Below are 27121 nucleotides of genomic sequence, written 5' to 3'. Positions count from 1 at the left end.
GCCAGTGTTCTAGTGAAGGACTTTATCGCTCATTTTGGAGTACCCCTAGAACTCCACACAGACCAAGGGCGGAATTTTGATGGTGAATTGATGAAACGACTAGCAGAGTTAATGGGCTGGGCAATGACAAGAACAACTCCATACCATCCCTCCTCAAATGGGTTGGTAGAGAGATTTAATAGGACTCTTCTCCAAATGATGCGATGCTTTGTCAGCCAGAATCAAGATGATTGGGACGAACATATCCCTCTGCTTGCTGGAGCATACAGAAGTACTCCTCACACCAGCACTGGCCTTACACCTAACAGACTAATGTTGGGTCGTGAGGTTCATCTTCCACAAGAGGTAATGTTTGGTTTAAACCCAGTAGAGGAAGATGAAATTCCCTTCATAGATAAACTGCGATCGTCTATGAAAAAGTGTGAGAATATAGCTCGGGAAAACTTGAAAAGTGCATCAAGAGGTCAAAAACGCTTACATGACTTGCGTACACATGAGAAGTCGTACAATCCTAGTGATCTAGTATACATTAAAGATGATGCTAAGAAGGTTGGAAAGAGCCCAAAGTTACAGCCATTGTGGAAGGGTCCAGCAGTTGTTGCCAGAAAACTTGGCCAAGTATTATATGAAGTCATTACAAAGAAGGGCTCTACAATACTACATCATGATCGTCTCAAGCCCTGCCTTCTAGAAACGGTGCCTAGGTGGATTTCGAAAGCTCGAAGACAGCTTCAGTACTGTATGGAGTTTGAAGAGAGGAGGGAGCAGGTAATTCAACTAAAGGACCTTGAAAATCACGGTGAGGAAAACACCCAAAGTAAAAACACTGAGGTCAAGGTCATACCAAAACTACCTGATGTTGGCGAGGACATGAATTTAAAAGACGATTCTGCAGAGGAGTGTCGAGACACTAACTTGGAGGATGACTGTACGACCACGAATACGACAACTAGGCGTGGAAGGAAGATTAAACCTACATCCAGATATGCATCTTAAAATGACATTATTATTTGAACATTTAAATTGTGTTTATTTTAGCTGATGAATGATTATCCTCGAACAAATGATTAATTTTCATTTCAGAACACTGTTGTTGTGTGACATTTTCCTTAGAAAAAGGGGAGTAGTGTAGTGCATGTATTGTAATTTGTGTCGGGCTCGAACATCGGGTTCGGTGTACTGTTTATCTGTCGGTTCTGAATAAAGATTTGAAAGTCTCGGACGTGCTTTTTGTCCCCGCGGCTTTGTGGTGCAATTGGACCCACACCACACCCTGTACACAGCACCACAATATCTGGTTATTAAAGGAGGTGAACATGAAAAAAATTATCGAGGGCTCAAATTTGTCTGTTTGGGGTATATATTGATATCGGAAAACCATTTAGACACAGCTTTCCTTAGTGAGACTTTCTGTTAGGTTGGGTCTGATCGGTACTGTAAGTACATATTAATCGCGATACCAAATCCAAGAAAACCCGACTGGCTTTATGGTCTATTTGTTCACGTACCAACCCTAATTATATCCCATAGTGATGCACTACCGCGACTTTTTTTAACCCACTGTTGCTGTAATGTAAAATTATTATATAGTTCAAAAAAGGAAACATTCGCAAGTGTTAATTTTGGCAAGTATTTTACCTATGGACCTAACAAACCGATCGACTATATAAAATGGTTATCAATCTTATAGCAATCAATAGATTGTAATCCATGCTAATGATAGTTGTATGGATTACTTAATGTTACTAATAAATTCCTCCGTACGGGATGTGCTAATCGGAATATCAGGGTGTTTTTTTTATCTGTGGCTTTACTTTTGACCGGTTTCTTGTATATACATGTACTGTCTGCAATTCTAAATTCTAACATGCGTTTTTATAACTTGATTTCAAACTGTATTAAGTTAATGAAGCAGAACTATTGTTCAAGTTAATACATTCTTTCCTTTGATTCCGCATTTAAACAATAATGGAATACGTTTTTCATGAGTTTGACGGTTAGTATTTGACTATTCGTTCATTAAATAGAAATTCAGAAATAGAATTGGGGACATTGAACAGAAAGACTTTTATATTTTAAAAATATACATGAATTTCTACTGCGCATTTACAATTATATGCCTCAAAAGTAAACCAAATATATATAAACCCCCGTTTTTGACTCTTGGGATGTGCGTGTAATTTATGTTAATGTAATAACTATTTTGAAAGCTAATTTTGTTGTCATGATTGCTATGATATATTTGGGAAATGTTGATAATCAGCACTTCAAATACTGTGGAATCATTTGAATTTGTGGGGACCAATTTTCGTGGATTATGACTTTTATTATCTATGTAAATGTATGTGTCCCAAATATACCAGCCTAAATGGACGACCTATACACAAATAATTACCATCGACCAATCTATTTAGATTGATAGAAAGCAAATAATTATTTTAATCATGAGATATTACAAACATGCATTTATAACCAGGGCCAACACCTCAGAAAAATGGTTGCATGAACATGTCTGAACCAAGATAAACGCAATTTATGTATTACATGTAGTTATATATTGATTTAAACATTTTTATTCTACATTGAACGAGATGATTTGAATGATAATGTTTGACGAACATTCAAAATTTACTCAAATCAATATTTGCAGACGGCGAACGTCAATACAGGCAAAGTTTTTATATATATTATTGCTAAAAGCATATGCCTTAGGTGTATTGTTATAGGCGATATAAAACGACAAGCCTTAAAGTTTTTAGTTGACAACTCTAAACTAAATACCACGGATTCAAACTTCATTCTGAAGTTTTTTTTAACTTTAGTCTAAAGTATTTAATTTGATTAGAAGGTAAGCAAAATTCTCAATCTCATAAACTCGGGCATTGAGTGTATCTCAACATAGAATTAAGTGTATCTCAACATAGAATTAAGAACACGTCAACCTTACATTGGCCCCTGTTAGAATGGTCAATAAAAGAGATCTACACGTAGCTAGAATGTTCACAACTCTGACGAACAGATAGTAATTACCTAATGCATTCACTTTACCTGACACAAAGAATATTTGTTTAAAAATGAATGTATTTTCAAAGACTTTGTAACACGTGGACCTTTTTTCACATTTTCAGAAAAGAGACGGTATATCCCATATTTGCTGTCTCTGTTATAAACAAGTTGTAAAAAGTGTATTTTTCATATTTCTTTTATTAACATAATTTTTATTTAAATATTCATAATTGAGACGGTGTATAATATTTTAACATCAAAAAGGGATTATGTGCGGTATGGTCAAATATCTGCCCCCAATTTTTACCAATTTTTAAATAGTATCGTATAAAAATCAAATTTTCATAAATCATTGTACGGTGGACGCCTATTACATGTACTTTACTCTTGATTTTAGTCATCATTGCTTATTCGCTGTTTATCTATGACGCCACTCAAATGACTTAATTTCCGCAAATTTGCAAACACATTTTTCTTTTTATTTTGCATTCGGATATATAGAGCGCAGGTCTGCTCAAATACGATTTCAACATATGTTTTTCTTCAGGTAATTATACACATTATACTAAGAAATGGTACTTGAGCAGGCCTGCGCTCGATGTTTCCCAGCAGAAAACCATCGAACCCCCCCCCCCCCCATATTGCTACAAAACATCAAATTATCAAAATCATGACGGCATTTCTACATTATTATGGCACTGTGGTGATAACCTTTTACCCCCTAAATTTCAATATTATTTTAACCATTTTCCACCTTATTTTTAAAGCTCGTTATAAAACTTTCATTTTGGTGGAGAAAACTGCATACAATCTAATACTGCACATAGTCCTGTGGGGGTAATCTTCCTTGACTTTCTGTCAATGTTATTTGAAATTCATTCCTTAAAATACTACATTTACACAGATGTAAATTTTACGCATGTGCGTTAACAACTTAGACTAAACAGATATTTTTTACAACAAATTTGAAATTTGTTATTAATTATAAAACACAAATTCATGAATGAAATTATGTAAAAAAACAAAACAAGACAAACTTTATTTAAAACACAAAATGTTCAATCTGAGTTTCCTCCATAAATTTATCAAATTATAATGTGTTTCTTAACAGACATAAAATTTCAATTTGATTTTTGCAATGGACCATATATTTTCAAATATTTAGTTTCTCTCTTAAGATATATATCAAAGGTTCATGATTACCTTACAGAGTAAAACTAATAGTAGGTAATCATGCAAGTTACAAATTAAAAAATGCCCAAATTAACTCTACATTATAAAAAAAAACTCATGAAAATACAAAAAGTTTGTTAATGTCCAAAACAACGGTTTTAATAGTATTTCATGCTTATAAGGTTTACATGTACATAATTGTTCCAAATTTCCTGTCATAACATATTATGAATATAAGGAGTTTAAAGTACAGCAACATTTACAGCTTTAAAAACATCATGTACATTGCAATTAAATAAAAGACAACTCTTTTACAGTTCGTTTCGGGAGGAAGATTTCAATTGATTTCTGAAATTAAAAAAAATCGAAAAGTCACCTTATGAATGTGTCAACAAACATTGCATTTTACTTAGAAAATTATTCTTTAAATTTTTTCAACAAAATTGAAAAAATAAATGGCAGTCAAATAATATCACATTATGGTTAATCAAAACTACTTTTGAGTAAATCTTTTAAGAGAAAAAAAATAAGTAGGGAATCAAGAACAGCAGTGAGATTGATTTCAACGTTTCTAAAAATATTTTTCGTGATAAAAAAGTTATTCCAGTAATTTTCTTTTTATCTGTGTAAGATGTATTTCTGCCTTTTGGCATGAGATATTCTGAAAAACCTCCTTTCATTGAGAACTGCTATTTGTGTGATGTGAGAATATCTTGCTGAAAATGAAGAACCTTATATTGTACCTGATATACACAAGATTGGAAAAGAAGATGTTGATATATGCCAGTATGTTTTTTTTTTAAATGTCCTGTTGACCCAAGGTGAAAAAAGGCAAATGTGACGGAATGGTCACTTTGTAATTATTATAATACAAAGAAACACCACTAGAGTAGAATAAACCTTCTCTAGTTTTTCACTGAAACTGTCAATTCATTCTTGAAATCATTTAAAGAATCGACTCTAATGCAAACTTTCAACATGATGAACTAAATGAAAAATTAATACACATTCGAAGTAATGTATAATGTACTAACAATTCAACAAGTAACCTTCCTGTCTTGGGGAATAATCTCCTCCTCTTTCATTTGGTATTTAGGGAATTTTATGCTACTTAATATGTGTTGTGTTCCTCTTGTGAAAGTCTTAAGTTTTTGATCACAAGAAGACACCGCATTAAGAATTTCCAGTCCCTAGCCTTCAATGCCCGAATCATTCTGAGATCAACAGGTTGTAGTTTTGAGGTGAAATACGGCGGAAAATAATCCAGTTTAACATTACTGAGTTTTAAATGACGATGTGAAGTGGCATTATCAAGAAACATTATTATTTTTCTTTTTTGTCGCTTCATTTTGTAATTTTTCTGTGTTATCAAATCGATGAAGATTTATATCCCCAGTCATCCACGATTTCCTATTAATCATTCATAAAATAAGATGAGTTTATAAATCTAATTTGCTGAAACACCGCGAACGCACAGGTTTTTCACATGTCATACTGCGTGCGACCATCACAGTAAATCGTTCCTTTGCGAGTCTTCCCCCTTTGTATTTACTACCTTTCAGCGCAAAACATTTATCTGGTAGTGCACGTAAAAAAAGACCGGTTTCGTTACAATTAAACACAAATTGTTTAATCATTTCTAATAACTACAAAATAGAAAAAACTTTCAAACGGTGGACAATTTGGACTAATTTCCAATAAACATTCAGAGGATACTAGCAAAAGAAAAGTCTTTGACTTAGTTATTTGAAAGTGAAAAATAGCACTACAATAGTAGGGCTATAATGTACAATGAATAGTTTTTTGTTCCTATTAGTGGATTTTTTTTCGGACCTGAGTAAACGTAATCCTTAAATTGATTATCTATACTTTTAAATTAAGGCATTGAATTTTTAACTGATAAGTTATTATTGTAAAATTAATCAAAAAACCTATTTTCATTTTCGATAAACCAGCCCGAAATAGCAAAAATGAGAGTAAAGTGGTGGACACGCTTTGGCGGATCAAAGTCAAGGGTAGTTTGCATCAAAATGTATGCTTGCAATGAAATAATATTACATGATCACGTAAACAGTGAATATATTTATTAGGAACTTACCTGGATTACACATACATGTTAAAATTTGACAAATGTTGAATTAATAAAATATGGCAATTCTTTTCTTGCGTAAGCGATCTTACTTTTGATAGATAGAACCTAGCGAAGCACGACCTCTTGCGAAAGAATGGAATGGCGGAATGTGTACAGCAAGATACTTTAAAATGACTTTAGTTAAAAAATGCAAATAAATATTCATACACTGGCGTATTTAAACACATTCACACATTTTATTACCACGACAGATTGGTAGTAAACTTTATACAATAATTGTATTATCAAACTTTGAAGGGGGGGGGCAGGGATTACCCTCCCCAATTTTTTTTTCAAAAGAGTCTTTTATCTAAACTTCACATTTGGGACAGGAATAAATATTAATCAAATTTGACTTAAAGAACGAAATCTAGACATACGACGTCCTAAATACCACTCACTGGTTTAAAAAAATCATTGTAATCATTTTCCACGCAGCTGCAACAAAAAGAATAAAGGCAATGTTCATGTATATATCATCCAATTCAGTTTAAATTTTCCATCCCTTTTCTAAGTATCCAACTATGCAGTTTGTTTTTTTTAATTTCAATTTTAAAGAATAGGTTAATTAAGAAAACTATGAAGAAAACATTCGGACACAATATATACTGAAAAAATATGATTCAACATTATTGCATCATGTTATTCATTTGATAAGTGTTAAATCCCGCGCTCGCGCGGGTTATCATCTAATATCCTTTAAAGTTAATTCTTCCTTGCCCTTTTTCCTGATATTTATTTTCTACTAAAACTTTACGGTCGTTTTCTATGTGTAGCCATACTGGGAATGAAGATAAACACACTGCATCTCATATAACAAACTAAATTGTTTGTTTATTGTTTTTCGATGTCCGAATGTTTGACATGGCTGTTTTCATACATTATAATTTCTTTACCAAGTTTTATTTTGATCATACCTTTCCTATGTATACACCGGTTCGTTTGATAACCCATGTTTTAAATATGTCGACAAGAAATTTACTGTAATAAGTGAATCTCTGATTTTACATTCAATAATTTTTTTCATTCCCTGACTTATTTTTTTTATCTGTTAGTGATGTTAAACGTGATTTAATTATACTGATCCTAACTTATGATGTGTATAAATTGTATAAAGATACAAACTTCATGTACAAATGTTTGCTTTTCTGACCTCAACACATTTTGATTTGTAGAGTGATTTAAGGACATTTTATTATTTTTATGAGTAAAGAGAATTCTTTAAAAAATTATATTAGTAGTGTTGCTAGAGACAACAAATATCTGGGAATATTGAACAGATATTATAAAACAGGATTACAAAACAAGTTTCTTTGCTTTGTTTTTTAAATACTGGTCTTTGTATTATTCATCATTTATTATCATATACATTTATGGTAAATGCTTAGAAAAAAAGCAAGAGGTAATATCGAACATGCAAATATTATGAAATAAGAGCAAAATAAGATTTCTTGTTAGTGATGTTTTTTTAATTATTCATTAATAATCATTATATACATTTATGGTAGATGTTGAAAAGAGATCATGTGTTAATTACAATAAATAACTCACAAAATAATTAGTTTTTAATATTAAAAAAACCCATACGGCTGAACAAGCTAAACATTTGAACACCAAGTATTGAACTTGGAAATGTGCCCACAGACAAGAAATCAATACTGTTTACAATTAAAATCCTTTAAAACCAGTACTGGTAAGGTTATTTATGTATATCACTATTAGTTACTAGGTACATAGAACATATTTTAAAGATGGGGCGTAACAAAAAGGCAAACAAAATAAAAAAAAAAAAAAACACAGTGCAGTCGTGAACAGTAGTGTAGTTATCTATGAATCACTCAAAATGGAAAAGGATAAAGTTGATGAAATTCTTAACACATTGTTACAACGAGAACGGATTGCTTCCAATAAACAAAGAAGACAATCAGGTATTTCAATTATTTAATTGAACCATAAATTGTAAGATTAATAGTCATAATGTTACGTTAACGAATTGTTGGCTTCGGCCGTTATTATAAGTTATCCGTTGAAGACGCAATATTTTAATTTTAAATGTTCTGAGAATAGTTTCTGTGTACATGCAAAATTACAACGCATAAATATGCTATTCTATTAAATTGAGAAATATATTCTGTGTCATCCGCTTATGGTGAATTCATGGTGAATAGTCATTTTAATTATTTACTCAGGGCATTCGATTTCCCTCTTTTTAAAACATAAACATTTCTGGTGTCATTCAAGTCGCTACGTTTATTTCAAAGTCTGATTACTCGAATTTGTCTACCATCGAAAACACTGCATCGCCGACAAGTAAAGTATTTTTTGGTAGAAAACAATACCTATTTACTGGCTATGCGGACAAGTCTCCCTCGACAACAACTATTTATATATAGCCACGGGAAATAGTTGCTAAATTGGGGGATATTAAACTTCCTTTTCTCCAGTAAATAGGTATACGATATTGAAAATCGCTTGGTTTATTGTTAATTTTCACTAGTCTTTTTTATAAGAGGATCTGGATTTTAAATTTCTGGTTCTAGCTCGCAAAGATTTTCATAAATAGAAACAAAAAAGCAAATCAATTCCTAAATTGGAAATTAGAAATGTTTCAATGTATGTTTAATTAATAGGCAATGTAATCAATAATTACATTAATATTCTTTAATTAAGAGAATTTTTAATTGCAATTTAAACATGATTCTATAGTTCATAAGTCACGTAAGCAACAAAACAAACAATATAGCTATGACAATTAAAAACTGATATGTTAAACATTCAACATTTAGCGGATATTTAACTTCTTTAATGTTTGGAATGGAGATTGTTAAAAAAACAACAACAGATATTCAGAAATTCTATGAGTGTAAACGATAGATATATGTGATTACTTGTTGTCATGTTGTAAATTTTGTATTTACTGCCACCCGGTAAATTCAAAATTTACAACATAACAGTTACATTATATAAAACGCACGCATTAATTTATTGGATTATTTTTATTCATGGCCGCATTCTAGGTCACAAATGTATCAAAAAGTCAATATTTTGCTTTTCACATTACTTTTAACACTATTATAAACTTTTTTCATTCTTATTTAGATTCACTAACAGAAACGTATAATCGGATGCTTGTAAATCCCGAACGTCTTTTGAAAAACATAAAGTTGCTTATTGATGCAGCAGGCGATGTTTATCTTCGAAAAGAACTCGGCGAATTTTATATGTTTGTTTTAGACAACCTTCATTATTTGAAGGAGGCAAGAGGAATACATGACTTGTTCGACGACTGTAATCCGAATCTTTTTTGGAAAAAATTACAATTAGTCATTGGAACAAATGAGGATGTTCAAATTCGACGAGAAGTCAACGAAATGTATATGTATGCTTTAAATGTATCTCATCAAACGTGCGAATACATGTCTGGGAGTAAAGGTGAAGGATTTCTTTTTAGTTGGAGTGACATCGATGTCATGGCTTCCAGAATTCTATTTACTATCAGTATGGAATCGTCTAATAGCGAATGTTTCTATGTAGCAACGAGGAGTGGTTGTCAACCAGGATTTTGTCGAATTCGAAAAACTTTAAATGACGATAGAAATGTTTGTTATTATGATTTCCTTTCTAGAGGAACGTTTATTAGCTCAATCGAAAAGCAACATTTCAACGAAAACGTTGACCACACAAATCGTGGACCCTGCCTGTCCACAAAATATCCGGACGGATTTGACAGATGTGTTGCGTTGCCAGTACATATAGATTCTTCGAATAGATTCTTAAAAACATTTCATACAACGTTCTGGAACAGTGTTAAATCAAAAATACTTAACGACCGAGTTACCGTCATGCATTGCGTTCCTAAAGGCCCGGAAAAAGGAGACGAGGAAGAACGTCAATGGTTAATATCCTTTTCTGTTCTTGAGAGGTATATCGTCCACTCATTCAACCACGTTCAGTTCTGTTGTTATGGATTAATGAAAATTCTTCTTCATACAGTTCTTGACTTGAACGCTGACACTAATGACACGATATCTTCGTATCATATAAAAACCGTACTTTTCCATGTCTTGGAAGATATCCATCAAGAATTTTGGATTCCACAGAATATTTTCCACTGTGTACGAATTTGTTTGACTAGACTATTGTTATTTCTTTTTAGAGGCTGTTGTCCCAACTATTTCATTCCTGAAAGTAACCTTTTCGTTAAATCAAGAGTTATTCAAAGAAGATGCAAAATACAGCACAATCTTTGCGAAGTGTATTTTTGCAAAAATTCATATTTTACTTTTACCCTTAGTCTATATTTTCCTATAAATATAACAGAATTAGAATTCGAGTCATATGCACTTCGAAAATTCTGTTCATTATGCTTAGCACTGAATTTGGTAAAAGGTTATCAGACTACGTATCGTGAATGCATTCATTCAGTACTCAATATCATGCATTTGCTTGCTTTACAAGATGAGGAAAACAATGTAAGAACAACAGCTTTGAAGTATACTTGGTTATTAATTATGAGAAGAATAGGAGTGATTATGTACGACAAATATGTGCTGACAGGATTTCCAATGTATTTAATGTCAGCGGAAGTAGCATTAATGTTTGCACAACATGCCAATGTATTTAGTTCGATTTACTTAGCATCATTGTGGTATTCTCAGGGCAGATATAAGCATTGCCTCAAATTGCTTTATAATGTTACAGTTAACATGTCTCCAATATTTTTGAACTCGATTGTTTATAATGAATCGCTAAAAACTAAATGTAGAGAAGTGCCCTGTGATTATTCTTTGTTGATTAGACATCACTACCGTAAAGTATGTGTAGATATGCATCGAACAAGTCATCTTTTCCCCAAAGATATAGAAAACTTTGTCAAAACTTGTAAGGTTTCCGAGTTTATAGTTTTTGATAAAGCATATGCATACTTTCTTCTGTTCCTTTGTTATCATGATATGCACAAAAGAGCGGGTTGTTCTCGAATGCTCTCAAGCCTTCAAGAATCCTATAAAGAATTTCAAAGAATTTCTTTTAAAGGCGATCTGCGTGTACAAAATACTAAAATACTTGTAGATATTGCCGAGACAAAAATGAAAAACATTCACTGAAGTATCTACCTGCTTATGTGTTAAAGAATCAAACGTTTAGAAGTCATTCATCTACTTTCGTCTGAACATTTGAAATAGTATAACATTATATGCACGTATTTTATGTTGACTTTGTGAGGATGTATGCGCGGATGGAAAATGAGGTCATTTTTTTCATTTTGTTTACAGTTATATAAAACATTTCCAAAACGGAAATAAATGAGTATCAACTTTATACTGACAGTTTGTATTCATAATCTTAATGCTATTTTTTAAACAAATACATATCTTTTTGTCAATAGAAAAAAGCAAACTCTTGTTTATGCCTGTACATTACTAATACAAGAAGTTGTCGGTATCGATCATTATTTAAAGTCTTATTCTACAATGATTATTTATATAATGAATGCTTTGTTAGTCCATAATATATACAAATAAAATCCCCCCCCCCAAAAAAAAAAATCCAGTTACCTTTTTCTTTTGGCAAATACACGTGTACTAAAAAGAAAACTTTTTCCCATAGAATATTTTGCTTGATTATACTTTTTGATTTTTAAAACATAAAAGCATTTTTGGTGAGCATTCATTTAAAATGGTTTTGACTTATAAATATGAAAATTAGATTTTCACGTGAAAATAGCTTGATTTAACAATTCTTATTAAAAATTAAAAGTATTGAAAGTTTAATAAAGAATAATTGACAATTGCTGCATTGTGTTCATTGATTACTCTAATTGTTTTTAATTTGTGACAATTATTTTTGTCAACTGTCATAAACTGTTTTGTGTAGTAGTCTTTATACTGTTTGTTGGAGCTTAAATGCAGAGCCCCCATACACATACTTTTGTCTGCTTAAGATAGTCATTGGCTGCATTTTTGCCATAAATTGTATTGTATATTATGTTTTGCAGAGAGTTGGTGGTGAAAAAAATATTCACATACATGTGTTTAAACTTATTTTATTGACTGACAAAACACAATAGATATATCAATAAAGTCATTAGCATTTTGTTTTCTAAGTACAGTTATTAAAATTATACCATTGTGTAGAATATGTGAACTCTTTTGCCATAATATTTCAGTACTCTGTCCCATCATACCATTGGACTAGATTTTGTTTAAATGTTAGATATATATTTGTAAACACCAAGGGTTCAAAGGATGTTTACTTATTATTAGGAAAATGTCCAAAGATTCCTTTTCTGTAGTGCTTATTTTTCAATTAGCTTAATTGTCAAATTTCATGACATGATTTTGCATTACAATGGACCTTAAAGTGCCTTTATGATGACGTTTATACTATGTAGAATGGTTCTAGTGAGTAACAAATTGATGTTAAATTTTCCCATTACAAATCTTATTAAGAAATATATTTTGTTTCTTTGATTTTCTCTGGTAAAATTATAAGATGACGTGTCAAGATTTTATTTTTAAATGTTCCCCGTTGAATTAACCGATTTAGTAAATATTTTTTGACATGTGCTTGATCAATAGGCAGCCACTTTTTTTTCATTTTAAATGGGATCATATATTCATTTTGTATACGAAATGTTGACAAAACACAATGTCGACCACACAGAACAGCGCGTCATCATATAGCATTAGAAGCGGAACATCTTACTTTTTACATGTAATTGGGCGTGATCGTCTAAATAAAATTTTTCGTTTCTTATGTTTACAATACTTCAGTAACGCATTTGTAATAGACATCAAAAAATTGAGTGTCAGTGTTCGAGCTATTGGTGACATAGAGGACTTTCAATTCTTTGTTAGTAAAAAAGGCTTATGTCATGCTTAGGTCATGCTTAATATGGGAAATCAATTGACCAAATAATCGTGCCCATGCCCGTTTAAAAAATAATGAAAAATAAGAATATACTAAAGATTTTGCTGGTATTCTGCATTTGCTGCTCTCTTTTGCATTTTAATCATATTCAAAAACAAAAACGGATATTTTTCCGTCACGTAATACCTCATAGTATGTAAATATGGTAGTATCATTAAACTAATTAAAAAAGATATAATATATTGGATAAGAACATGAAAGGTTTTTATGTGGTTTTTATGCAGCCGATGTTTTAACAAATACATTAATTTATTTCGCGTTTGTTCCTTTACAAATAGAAATAGAAATATGTCATAAGTTTAAATTAGCTTTTATATTTTTATCACAAACCAACAACAAGATTGGAAGTTTGCCCACAAACAGGGAAACCGGGTACAGCTTTGGCATTCACACATGTATTTATGACGAAAGCTTTACCTTTCTTTGAAAATGCAAAAGAAATCATAACTTACCAAACATATTTTTAGAAATTGAATTATCCTAATTTTTGCAAAGAGCAGACAACTCTTAAAAAAGCCTTCAAGTCCAAAAACTTCAATTAATCGACTGCATACATACTCTCGATTGTGGTTTGGTTTACGTCAACCTCATAATGATTTAAAAATAGGTTTTCAATGTAGCTTATATTAATCGATATTTTGAAATTCACCTCATTAATGGATTAAGGGGAATTACACACCTGGAAAAAGTCCCTAAAATTGACGAACATTTAAAATCCACTCAAATGAAAATCAAATATTTGCAGACAGCGAACGTCAATACATTGCAATACGTTTATAAAGTTTTACTAAGTGTATGTAAAATATGCATTGTGTGTTTTGTTGATCGATAGAAGACGTATAGAGTAATGCTTTTGTCATAGTTTTGACAAACTTTTTTTACTTGACGACTATAGACTAAACACCAAAGATTCAAACTTTGGGCCCCTTCTTCCCTTAGAGAAAAAAGTTGTGTAAATGAACTTTACATGCACGTATTTAAATTTCAAAAACCATTTAAACCATTTCTGTCTCACTAAAAGCAAAATGCAAGTATATGCCGAATCAGCCTAATGCTTAACTTTCAACGAAAGGGACATCTATTTAACTGAATTAAAGAACGAACTGCGATCAATATTCTTTTTTCTGCATGCTTATAAAAAGTCTATACGACAAAATTGAGGTGTTGAGCAATGGAAGAACATAGAAGACATCTGCATAGAAACGCAGGTAAGTGTAATATATTGTAAATGGCATCATTGATAATCAGTTATATGAGCCTCTTTTTAAGTTATTATCACAATGCAAAAACAATGTTCTAGATAATTCTGATCTGAGACTTTACTTTTCAAATTCAAGATGTGTTTTGTAATATGTTTTCTGAATTTTATGTTGACAAAATCATCTGCAAAATTAGTGATATCAAATTCGGACCCTACGTTAGTATTATCAAAAGAGACGTAATGTTTTGCCATAAAACTGCTTATCTCTTATAACAACATTGTGTATTTATGTTGAATGCCCAGGACATCAAAGAATTCTTTATTTGATAACTATATCCATGTAAATGTTTCATTCAGTTTTTTTTGTTGTCCTCCCATATCACCATTGTTAAGATAGTATGTGGATTTAAAATCAAGCTTTATTTTCGATCTTGGTTCGGAGCAGACTGCTAGTCTTTGCCACTCCCGACTCATAAGGGATCAGAATTTTTGGTCATACGGAAATAAAATTTTACTCAAAGTAATGTTCTGAAGTGTTTAATTTTCCACACGTCAATTGAATATTGAACCCTATTAGGTATTACAATAGCAGAATTATATAGTTAGGTAGGGTCTGGTCAACACTGTATTTTACTAGATAAGTAAGCGCAAAAAACATTATAAAACACCCACTAAAGTTGGCCACCTTAAAATGAATCTTGTTTGACTTTAGACATATATAATCGGTTGTGTATTAAGTCTGGGGGTCAGAATGACATTTGATAGATCACAAGAGATACATAAATGCTATACATGCTCACTGATCCATCGTGAAGTATGTAACCCGCGGCTTTACATCTACATCTTTGCATCAGGTAAATTGTATGCAATAGGTAATTACTATCTGTTCGTCAAAGTCGTGAACATTAAAGCTCTCTCTCTCTCTCTCTCTCTCTCTCTCCTCTCTCTGTCTCTCTCTCTCTCTCTCATTGTAGGATTACGTTATTAGCATTGACATAAAAGAAAAAAATAAAACCTGTAAAGATTAGAAATGTACATCCAGATATATGCTTGGGTTAATTTTTACCAACGTGACTTTACAACTTGATGGATTCCTAGATGTTAGCATTGGGTTTATTTTAATTTTTAAGTAAATATTTCATCTGTAGATGTTAGCATTGGGTTTATTTTAATTTTTAAGTAAATATTTCATCTGTTATGATAAAAAAAATTGACGACTTTGATAGGTCATTGATCTTTTATATTATATTAATCTCTATTATAGGAATATCACATAATACTTAAACTGTAGATTCCTAACTAAACCCTTAAAATCACACAAAATTTCATTGAAATTTTCATGGATCATAGCAAAGAAAATTAAATCTCAAAGTTATATATTTATCTGATGGGTGATTTTTGATTATCCAGTCCTCTTAAACATTCATAGCCGTTGGTGACTATATCGTTCTCAAACAATAAATGTAATTTAATTTCATATTTTAATCATGTAAAACATTTTTGAAAAGTAATGAAGATTAAGGGATCGATTAAACGGCTTCTTTTTTTACAGAAAGAAATGCTATACATGAAAACAGCGTTAATGCCATGTATCTTTGGAAGATTCTGCAAATTGTAATTTTATCGGAACAGCATATACGAACTTACAGAGAATGCATAGACTTGTATATGAAAGTTATGTGTGCAAATAAGAAAAATCGCGATTACTTTACTGGCAGTAGAGGTGAGGGATTTCATTTCGATTGGAGTGACATTGACATTTTGAAATCCTCCCTTTCGAATTATGTTTCTATGGACAGCGGATTAATGCAATCGAAATTAAATTGTGAAATCCTAGCAATAGAAAAAGACTGTCCACCAGGATATTGTAAACTTTGCTTCAGGGATATAAGTGGGTGTTCCAATCAGATGGAATACCAGTATATATCTCGGGTTACTTTTTTAAATCAGAGAAAACTTTTTAGCTACAATTCAAACTCTGATTATCATATGCATGGGCCTTGTTTATCGTCTAATCATTGGTATGGACTTGATGTCTGTAATGCATTGCCAATTCATCCAGATTTTTCAAATGCGTTTTTGAAAAACTTTTCTACAAAATTTTGGAACAATGTTAAATCAAAAGTTATTAACGAAAGTATAACTGTAATGCACTGTGTTCCTAAAGGTCCAGAAAAGGGAGACGACGAGGGACATCAATGGCTGATATCGTTTGCCGTTCTTGAGCAGCATATTGTGCGTTCGTTGAACCACGTTCAGTTTTGTTGTTACGGATTGATGAAAATTCTTCTACATTTAGAAATTGACTCCTGTTCCGAAACAAAAGACACCCTTTCTTCGTACCATTTAAAAACCGTTCTGTTCCATGTTCTAGAAGATGTTCATTCTGACTTCTGGATTCCGCAGAATATATTTTACAGCATACGTATATGTTTGACACGACTGTTGTTTTATGTGTTCAAAGGATGTTGTCCTCATTATTTCAAACCAGAATGCAATCTTCTCTTGAAAAAGAAAATCTTTGAAAAAAAGAAAACACTTGAGAAAAAAATATTTGAAACTCTAAAATTTGATATAAGTGGCATTTGTTTGTCTATACATGCGTGTTTATCGATTAATGGTATGTTATGCCCAGAATTGACATTTTCGGACCGGAATAACAGAATACAAACCAATAATTGTTTATCATTGTTAGATTTTTTTATGTCTGAGAAAATTGCCTCATTCATAAAATTATTTATAACAAAATGTATGGTGAAGGGTTATCGGACCACTTACAGTGAATGTATAGATTCTATAATTATGATCATGAATCTTCTTCAGACGGAGCAAGATCAACTGAAAATAGATCTTCTTAAGCATTTGTTCCTTTTACTGATCAGAAGAATCGGAATTATACTGTACGACAAATTCATACTCACTGGATATAAAGATTATCTACTTTCGGCAGAGACAGCTTTTATGTTATTCACGCATGCTGGTGTTTATTCCTATGCATACCTTGCTACACTTTGGTATTGTCAAGGTAGATATTTTCGATGTCGCAGTTTGATTTACAGCGCTCTGGATAAACCACTACTTCTTCTCGAACGTGTAGAATTTGATTTCGCATCCTTTATAATGGATATCGAATTGGGAACAATAGAACTATATAGAGCTAGTAACCTTTGTCCAAAAGATTTAAAAGATGATGTTCAAAGTTGTTTAACGGCAGAATTTATAGTGTACGGTAACTCATATATGCTATTTTTAGCCTTTCTATGCTCTTGTGAAATGAATTTCATTGACGAAGGAAAAATTACTTTTAATTGCTTGCAGCAATCATTTCATTCAATAGGATTTGGTTTGCTAAGCGATATTATTCATCAAAATTCGAAACGACTGATGCAGATTGCAACTAATAAACTTTATATTGAATATTTCTTGTATTTGATACGATTTTTTTTAGTAAAAATCATTTTTTCAGGTGAACCCAAAATTTGAAGTGACTTTGTTATTATGTGAACATCTAAGGGTTCTAATAGGTCATACACTGTACCTTAAAACTGTCCTCACAGGTTCACAATATACATATACAATGTACACAACTAAGTACTAGACATGTATTTACTTATTTCAGTTAACTCGGTACTGGGATTTTATAGGGCATAATCATGATATTTAAGTAAAAGTTTATTGAGCTAGGTAAGTTTGATATAAATTGTATATGTACTATTACACACAGCTTGATTTAACACTTTTTATAGAAAATCGAAAGTATTTTAAGTTTAATGCTCACATTTGCCAATATGTTTCCTCATATGAACCTATAGAATAGCGAACACATTCAAATTCTTTGTGAACTATTCCATGTCGTCACAATGATTATGGCATGCGTTTATTGCTTGTGGGTTGGATTCTTGTAAACATAAAAACATTGTAATTCTAACAATTTTAACCATTTTACATTTTAATTGCAAATATTAGTAAATCATAGCAAAGTTAAAAAGTTCACCGGGAAATAAACTTGGTTGGTACATGATTTAAAAATCTTTTGAGAAGCATGTCGGGCCTCACAGGATTTGATCACGTGACCAACCAAGTTCCTTTCCCGGTAAACGTTTTAAATTGCTATTTATTTCTAAAATAAAGAATTGATGACTGATGTATTGTGTTTATTATTTAATTTTCTTGTTGTTAATTTGTGACAAGCAATGGTTTTTCTCTACGGATTGATTTCAATGATTGTGCTTAATTGTCAAATATCAATAAACAGCTAACTAAACTAATGTTTATGGGGATGTTGCATAGCAACTGACCTATACAATAACGTTCAAACTACCGTATACATGTAACCGGTAATTTTCGCGATGATCTTATTTTCGCTATTTTTGCGATCTCTTTCAAAATGCAAAATATTGATTACGTAAAAATTATATCTTATATATTTACAAAAAGAAACTCGCAAAAATTGACTTACGCAAGTAAAAAGTGCTACATGTTTTCCCCATTTCCGCAAATTTTGTGACACGCGAAAAAACCCCGGATATACGGTATACCAGATGTTTTGAGCTAGTTTGAAATTATAAAAGATGTTAAATTTCTTCCCATTATAAATCTCCTAAAAAATGTTTTTTTGGTTTTTTTCCTTTTTTCCTGCCTAATACAAGATGACGTGCCAATAAAGAAACTTTGGATTCCCCCCTTGTATTATTTTCAATAAAGATACCTTGACATGTATTTGTATTTGCGTTAAATATTGCACAAAATTAATGTGATTGACAAATTTTAGACAGAAAATAGCTGCTAACTACAAAGGGAATTTTACCCTATAGATTAATCTGTTGGATAAGGGTATCTGCCGCAAATTTTAATCTTGACAGCAGTTAACGTCTATTTTATGACTTGGTATTCTTATTTCACTTAAAAGTTTTGACTTCATTACAAAGTTCCACTACCAAACTCTTTAGCTTTACAATTACAAAGAGTATTTCTGAAAACAATCCATTGAATCAAAAGGACTGGGTCATCTAGAACGATAAAATAACGATGGAACCACCCACACCCATCCCCTCAAAAAGTATAAAATAGAAAAAGGGAAATTAAACCTATCATTCATTTTTTCAATTTCTTCCTATCTCCGCAATGTGAGGATTTCCACTAAGTAATTCCATAACATTTACTTTCTTTCAACTGTATATCATACTTTTTTTATTTAGATAAAAAGTGTTCAATAGAAAATTTACACTTTGACTTTTTTTTATAAACATTCAAATTCATTGTGCTTGCTTTCTTAAGGAAAATTCTTAAAATTCTAGCTCCAAAATTACATATTGATGTAACCTGCTAATGTAACCCTTTTTAAAATAGAATTAACAGGTTTAAATGCTAAAAATAAGGAATAAAATATCAAGAAAACTCATATAAAATTCAGGAACGTCTCGTGTTTTCTTAAGAGGTGTAATACTTTCTTACATATTTTGTATTTTGTGTTAATTTTATGAGCATTAAAAGTTTTATGCAAGTGACCTAGCTAAGAACAAATCACATACTTTCATTTTCGAATATGTCATTTTCTTGAAAACGAACACGCTCTCAAATCAAATGTTACTTTGATGATACAGTCAAACTGAATTGGAAGTTGTGATTTCTCTTATCAAATTTAATGAGCGACAACTCTTTCAAGAAACGGACACATAAACGTAAGGAATAATTGTGTGTGTGTATTTATTTTTTAATCAAATTTACTTTTCCTCAGATATTCTTTAAAGGGAGCATTTTTTAAGATGTAAAATCACGATATATAGTGATAAACTATTGCTATCATTTTATCATAATATATATTTTGGTTTTATCAGAGTAAAATGCACACGTATATTTAATGAATGGCCGCCAGAAAGAGGTTGGTTATGTACTAAGAAGGTAAAAAGCAGCGGTGCATTTTTTGAAGAACAACTATTACACGTATTTACGTCAAGTTCAACCAAATACTTACTTTGTTTATGTAACGAAATTTTGCTTTCGTAGATTTGTCTTTAAAATAATCAAAAATAATATTAAACTAATGAATATGATGCCTATGTGTTTCTTTCTTTATTATTTTCAACGACAAGTTTCACTTAAAAAAAATATTTCTGCGTCACGTATTACATGTAAGTATGTTGAATAGCAGATATCTTCAAAATTAAGAACAGCCACATATTTTTGTAGATTAACAAAGTGTTAATGTCTCGTGTTTATATGTTTTGACATTTTTTTTTATTTCAATATTAGAATATATATATTTATTTTTTAAATTAAAGATGTTTAAAGGTAGTTTAATATCTAATACACGTATTATTATATACACGTCCAAATTTCTAACAACCGAGGCCAATTTTTGTATAATATACTGTTCACAATATTAATCATTTTAACCCTGATAACCATAAAGTATAAAGAATGACAAAACATTTTTAAATTTCACACATACCTTGATTAAGGACTCTATCAATTCTATATTCTGAATACATGAATCTCATAAACTAGGTATGACTTCAACACAACATTTTCACATTGGTAGTCGTATACCACCCGTAGATGACCTTGAAAATTTAAGCGCCCGGGGCTGGGGTCCTCGATATTTCCAAAACCGATGTTGAAAATCCCATAAAAATGAACAGCGCTATATGAGTGTGGCCAGAATCTCAAAAACTAGGGATAACCACATTACCATTTTTTCACAGTGATAGTGGGATACGACTAGTAGATGACCCTAAAAATTGCAGGCCCCAAATATGAATCATAAATTTGAAATTGCGAACTGCTTTTCGAACGCAGTTCACTTTGAATTGTGAGTAGTGTGTTATAAGTGGGCTCGAATCTAGAAAAAATATATATTACCACATTACTATATTTAACAGTGGTATTGATGTACCTCTAGTAGATGACCCTGAAAATTTCAACGCCCAGGGTTGGGGCCCTTGATGTTTCCAAGCCTAATGTTAAAAGTCCCATTATAATGAGTGGTGCATTTAAGGGTCCCATATCTCAAAAACTAAAGACGACCACATAACCGTATTTTCATGGTGGTAGTGGTTTACCACTAGGAGATAACCCTGCAAATTTCGGAATCAAATATGAATGATAAGTTTTGAATTGCAAACTGCATTCTAGAACGCAGTTCATTTATGAATTACGAATAATGAACGGCAAACTGCGTTCCAGAATCCGATAGCCATTTCGATACTGAATATTGTGCATTTCAATAAGCGCTATTTAATTAAGGTCAAGATTTAGTATATGATTCCAGAGTGTCTTTTTGGTACTAGAACCATTATGACATCACAATTGATTTGAAGAATCTTTTCCCCGTACTTTACGGCTTTAAAGGAATTATGTTAAATCGTGCGAAAAGTAATATTCAATTTGACATCATTTAAAAGAGGAAGTCAAGAGCTTGCTTAATTCCGTTTTGGGGGAGACTGTAGGCATCCTAGATATATTTTTTAAGTAAAAAATGGACAAAACTCCGAAATTTGTTCCTTAGTTCCTTTATATTTTATTGAGAAAGACAGTTTAAAACATGATTTTTCATTGTGTTTTCCAAATATTTTAGCCCTGGTACACCCTAGCAAACAAAGCTATTGTTATGAAGCATCATTGAAAGAATTTATTTCTTAAAGTGTATGAACCTAAAATGTATGAAATGTAGGCACCTTTCATTTATTAGATCTTGACCTTAAACAATGCATTACATGCAATCTACATTAAAAAGTTTGTCTTAACTATTTTTTGAAATATATATTAAGGCATTTATTTAGTCTAATGAAATAGAGCTGCATAGGCAAATGACAATGCCCATACATGTACCTATTTGAAAATGCATCTTGTAATATCTGCATTGCCGCAATGCTAAATTTTGATTAAAATCCAGATTTCAAAGTAAGAATACTTAGGACGAAATACAAAATATAAATAAATAAAAATTTCATTTATCACAAAAGTGAGTGACACAGCACTAAATGGTAAGACCAAGATGCCGCAAGAAAAATATGCACATTTCGCTGATTTTTGTTAATGGATACCTAATACGTTTTAGTAAATTCCATTTATCAACACAGAGATATCATTAAAAAAATAGTTAAAACAAATTAAAAATTAGTGTAGACTTAATCATTTACAATGCAACAAAACTAAAGCCCTATTTTAACAAACTTATGAGTAAATATGATTAAGTTATCAATTGAAAACTCTTTCTAACCAACGTACGGTTGTATCTTGTTTTTCAGAGAATATAATGTCAATCTTATACCTGCATTCCAATTAGAATTTTTCATACAATCACTTTCACCCCCTACCAAGAATCCGTAAATGATTTTAACTTACATCGTTTTGATAATATTATAACCATTTCTATTTTTTGTTTAAATAGTTTTTAAATATAACTTTTAAAATGAATGATGTTATGGTTAATGCTTTAACGAAATTTAAATATTTAAACATTAAAACAAAATATTATTTTAATCTTTTGGTGCAATTGTTGATACAATAAAACCATTTTTATTTTGTTAAGGGCTAAGAAACAGATCTTTATCAGTTCGACATGGACCCTGAATACTTTTGGGAACAGCTATATTTGGTTGTTGGTACAGAAGATGTAAAAATTCAAAGAGAAGTCAATTTCATGTGTATGATTTGGGTGAGTCACAACAATATCGGGAGTATTTGGATGGAAGTCAAGGTAAAGGATTACGACATACTTGGAGTGACATTGACATGCTTTCTTTAATTAGATATTATGTATATACATTGACTCTCTACACATACATGTACTCTGTATTTGCTTTTGTACAAAAGAAGAGTGGTGGATATTGTAGACTCATTCAAATTGACGATGGTAATGTTTCAGAACATTGTTTTTCACGGCTTTTATTTTATTTACAAAAGTAAAACAAATAAGTATTAGTGGAAACTTTGTTAGAACCATTCGGGATGCATGTTATTTTTTAAACAAAATATCCCACTGGACTCGACAGCTTTGACGCGCTTCCAGTTCATCCAGATTCGTCAAATAAATTTGTGAATTTTTGCAAACAAAAACGTTGTAAGTAATTAGAAGAAACATTACATACATGCACTGTGTTCTTAAAGGTCCAGAAAAGCGAGATGAATAGGGAATGCAATGGTTGGTCTCGTTTTCCGTCCTTGAGCAAAAAAATGTCCGTTGTTTGAACGATGTTCAGTTTTGTTGCGATGGATTGATGAAAATCCTTGTACATACATTGATTGACTCGTGTGCCGAAACAAACGACACACCTTCTTCTTACCACTTGTTAAACAGTCCTTTTTTACGTCCTTGAAGATATCCATTACGACTTTTGGAATCCGCAGAGCATATATATTCACGTGTCTTCGCATCTGTTTAACTAGACTTTTTTTATTTGTTATTACGGGATGTTTCCCAAATTATTTTCTACATGAACGTAACTTGTTTTTAAAGAAAAACAATTATTGAGAAGAAATAATTCTTATATTGATGGCTAGCGAAAATAATTGTATATATATGTTACCTTTTGTGCTTGAAATTTCCTGCTGTATTGGAACTACAATACGAGTCCTGTGCGCTCTGCACATTTTATTCATTATGTTCAGCACTTGATCTGTTGAAGGGCGCTTAGACCAGGTACCGTGGATGAATAATGTCAATTTTAAATATAATACATGTTTTAAAGATAGAGGAAGACCAGATAAGAGTAGCTATTTTGAAATACATATTGCTGTTAATTATGCAAAGAAGAGGTGTAATTATGTATGAACAATTTGTTTTGACCGGGATTTAACATATATTTGCTCTCAGCTGAAGTGGCTCTTATGTTTGCACAACAGTCCGTTGTGTTTGGTTTGGTTTATTAAGAAACATTTTGGTATTGTCAAGGAAAATAAAAACGATCATTCAAATTCCTTTCTGATAAAACTTGTTGTTCAATAAATTCTGCAGGTAAGATTGTTCACACTTAATCTCTTGCAACTAAATGTAACAAAAGGCCACGTCATTATAGTATGTTTTTAAGCAGCATGACATAAAACGTTATGTAAATCTGCATCGTATAAGTCCTCTTTATCCAAAAGATATAATCTATAGTCTTTGGTTATGATACGCATATTTTTTATTGTTTCTTTGCCATTATAATTTGCACAATGAAGCTGGTTGTATTTGAGTGTTTCAATGCTGCTTCCACTTCCTGTAACAATTTTTTTTAAATTTACATATAAAAAATTGAATGACCATAGAGTTGACACCCCCCACCACACACACACACACACACGTTTTTGGGAGTATGTAAAAATTGGAATGAAAATATGAAATTGAAGATAAAGATATGCTATGCCGTGGGAATTTAGGGTGTGGGGGAACATATTTTCGTTAACTTTACTTTGTGATTATAATAACACCCCCGACCCACTCTGGATGATGAACATGATGTCGACTTCGAAATAATCTATACCTATGACCTGTTGACTAGGTGTTAATACAAACTATCACACAGAGAGAATCTTCCACAACAGAGCTGCATATTTACATATTTACTAAGGTTTTGTTTCGTTTTTCAGTTTACATGTATTTTATGATATTAAGGGGAAATCAAACAATATTTGTGTGTTGGAATTTTATGCTTATATTTTAAGTATACAAAAACTCATAATATTGGAGCTTTTCATCCGTATCGGCTTTTACGATATATTTCAATAAAACGTGTACGCCGTGTATCGAAAACCGGGGAGCTGGGAGGAAGTTTCAATTTTAATTAGATTGCATTTTGGGGACCTACCCTGTGTGAAACAGTAATTTATTCTCTTTTGATAGGGCTGTCAAGTTATCTGGCGATGTCCAGTATGATGTCGCAAATGTCGGTCCTGTCCTCTGTAACTCCGGCAAGGCAAACACAATTGCGACGACTGCTATACATTTCATGTTCGTCTATTTCCCGTCGGTATTCCAAGGTCTCCTTCTGCATAGTAGATACATGGCCATTTAAGAGAGTTATGAGGGTTAAACATATGCGATACTTGTGGTTTCTAAGTCAGAAATAAATACCTTATGAAGCCCAGTGCACACCCAAGGTTATAACACAGGGTATGAGCGAGGAAGTCTCATTGGTTGATACGGAACTTGGAAATATGTTCAACTAGGTGTAGATTGTCTAGAGGGTATGGGCGGCCATTAAAAATGGTCCTCTGGGTGCATAACGGAGTTCTATGTGGCCATTCTTTTTGAAAGTTGTGCTGAGGATGGAGAAAGTTCTGTATCTGTAGAACTTTCGGAACGTTTACGTTTAGACAATTCAGTAGTTTTTAACAAATACAATACATTGCAATACATAGTGTAGTTCGTTACTAATATGATAATGGACGGTGTGACGCCAGCTGACTGAATAACCAGTACACCCTTGGACATACAAATTAGAGCACGTTTTCTCGCATTATCACCGGTGTGAGATCGGTTTGTCCGGTGTGAGACAGCAGTGTGAGATTTTTCTGTCTTACACTGTGTATTACTACGCCGTTTAAAAACGTAAACAAACGTTGTCTGCAGTAGGGTAATGCGAAATAGTGCATTGAGATTATCCATTAAGTAACTGTGTTGCTTAATTAATTACAATTTTTCATATTTTAATTGAAAAAACTGTCGTATGCTTTCATTTAACTTGCACTATTTGAAGCACGCGGAGAGATAAACCGAAAGTAATCTTTTGAACGTCATAACAGAAAGTTGTAAAACATCATTTTTTAAGCTAATATAATGCGAGAAAAATAATCATTCATTATATACTCGTGTGGGATAGTGAAATTCCACCTCGGGGCCAAGATTCACGATCTAGGACTCGGCAAAGCCTCGTCCTAGACTGTGAATCTTGTCCCCTCGGTGGAATTTCACTATCCCACACTCGTAATAATGAATGATTCTATTAATCTCGTACAGTTATGGTTCATCTCTAGCAAAAATCGTTGAGTATTGATATCACAAAAACTTTCCCATTTGTACTCGTTGCTATCACATTTTTCTTTAAGCCTTCGGCACAGAAAATGTCCTGCACCTCCCTAGTTACGCATGTCCAACGTTAAAAAAATATTCTAAACTTTAAAAATAATAAGGAGTTTGTGAATTTGGAAATTTACCAGTTTACCGGAAGGGGTGCGACTATAATTATGAAAATTAAACTAGGTATTGTTAATACTAGAGAAAAACAATTAGCAGCAATTGCAAAATTATGATTTAGGGAATAAGAAAATATTTTTTTTGTAATATGAAATGATTATTTTGGTCGGGACGTGATCAAATCCGAAATGCATTTTTACATGTACGATATATTTAATCACGCTCCGACCATAAATCATTAAATTTATCTCTAAATGTTTAAAGAATGTTTCCTTGGTACTTATATTGATATAAATGTACGATTCAAATTATCGACATTTTAACGTTATTTGATTTCGTATACAGTGTATTTGAACCCTGCTCGCGTCAGTACGTGATTTGCGTCATTGAAGAACTGTATTGAACTCTACGTTACAAATTTGATTCGTAGAGTAATCACGTTCAAAGACACATGAGATGGTTAATATAATAAAATCAAAGCAGCGGATATTTCAAAGGGCATTTTCAATACAAATTTAAACGGATGAATTTTCATTAATCAAATATGTTGGGAAGATATCCG

At 31.9% G+C, this 27121-nt stretch overlaps 1 long non-coding RNA gene across 1 annotated transcript; it reads left to right on the top strand.

The window, feature by feature from the left end:
- The first annotated feature begins 8073 nt into the window (after window positions 1-8073).
- On the top strand, window positions 8074-10241 carry LOC117689519 (uncharacterized). The gene is made up of 2 exons (XR_010714471.1): window positions 8074-8238; window positions 9410-10241. It is a non-coding gene; the product is annotated as an uncharacterized lncRNA (long non-coding RNA).
- Window positions 10242-27121: the final 16880 nt, after the last annotated feature.

The sequence above is a fragment of the Magallana gigas genome, chromosome 6 (genome assembly GCF_963853765.1).
Source record: "Magallana gigas chromosome 6, xbMagGiga1.1, whole genome shotgun sequence".
NCBI lineage: Eukaryota > Metazoa > Mollusca > Bivalvia > Ostreida > Ostreidae > Magallana > Magallana gigas.
This window is presented reverse-complemented; position numbering and strand designations above follow the sequence as displayed.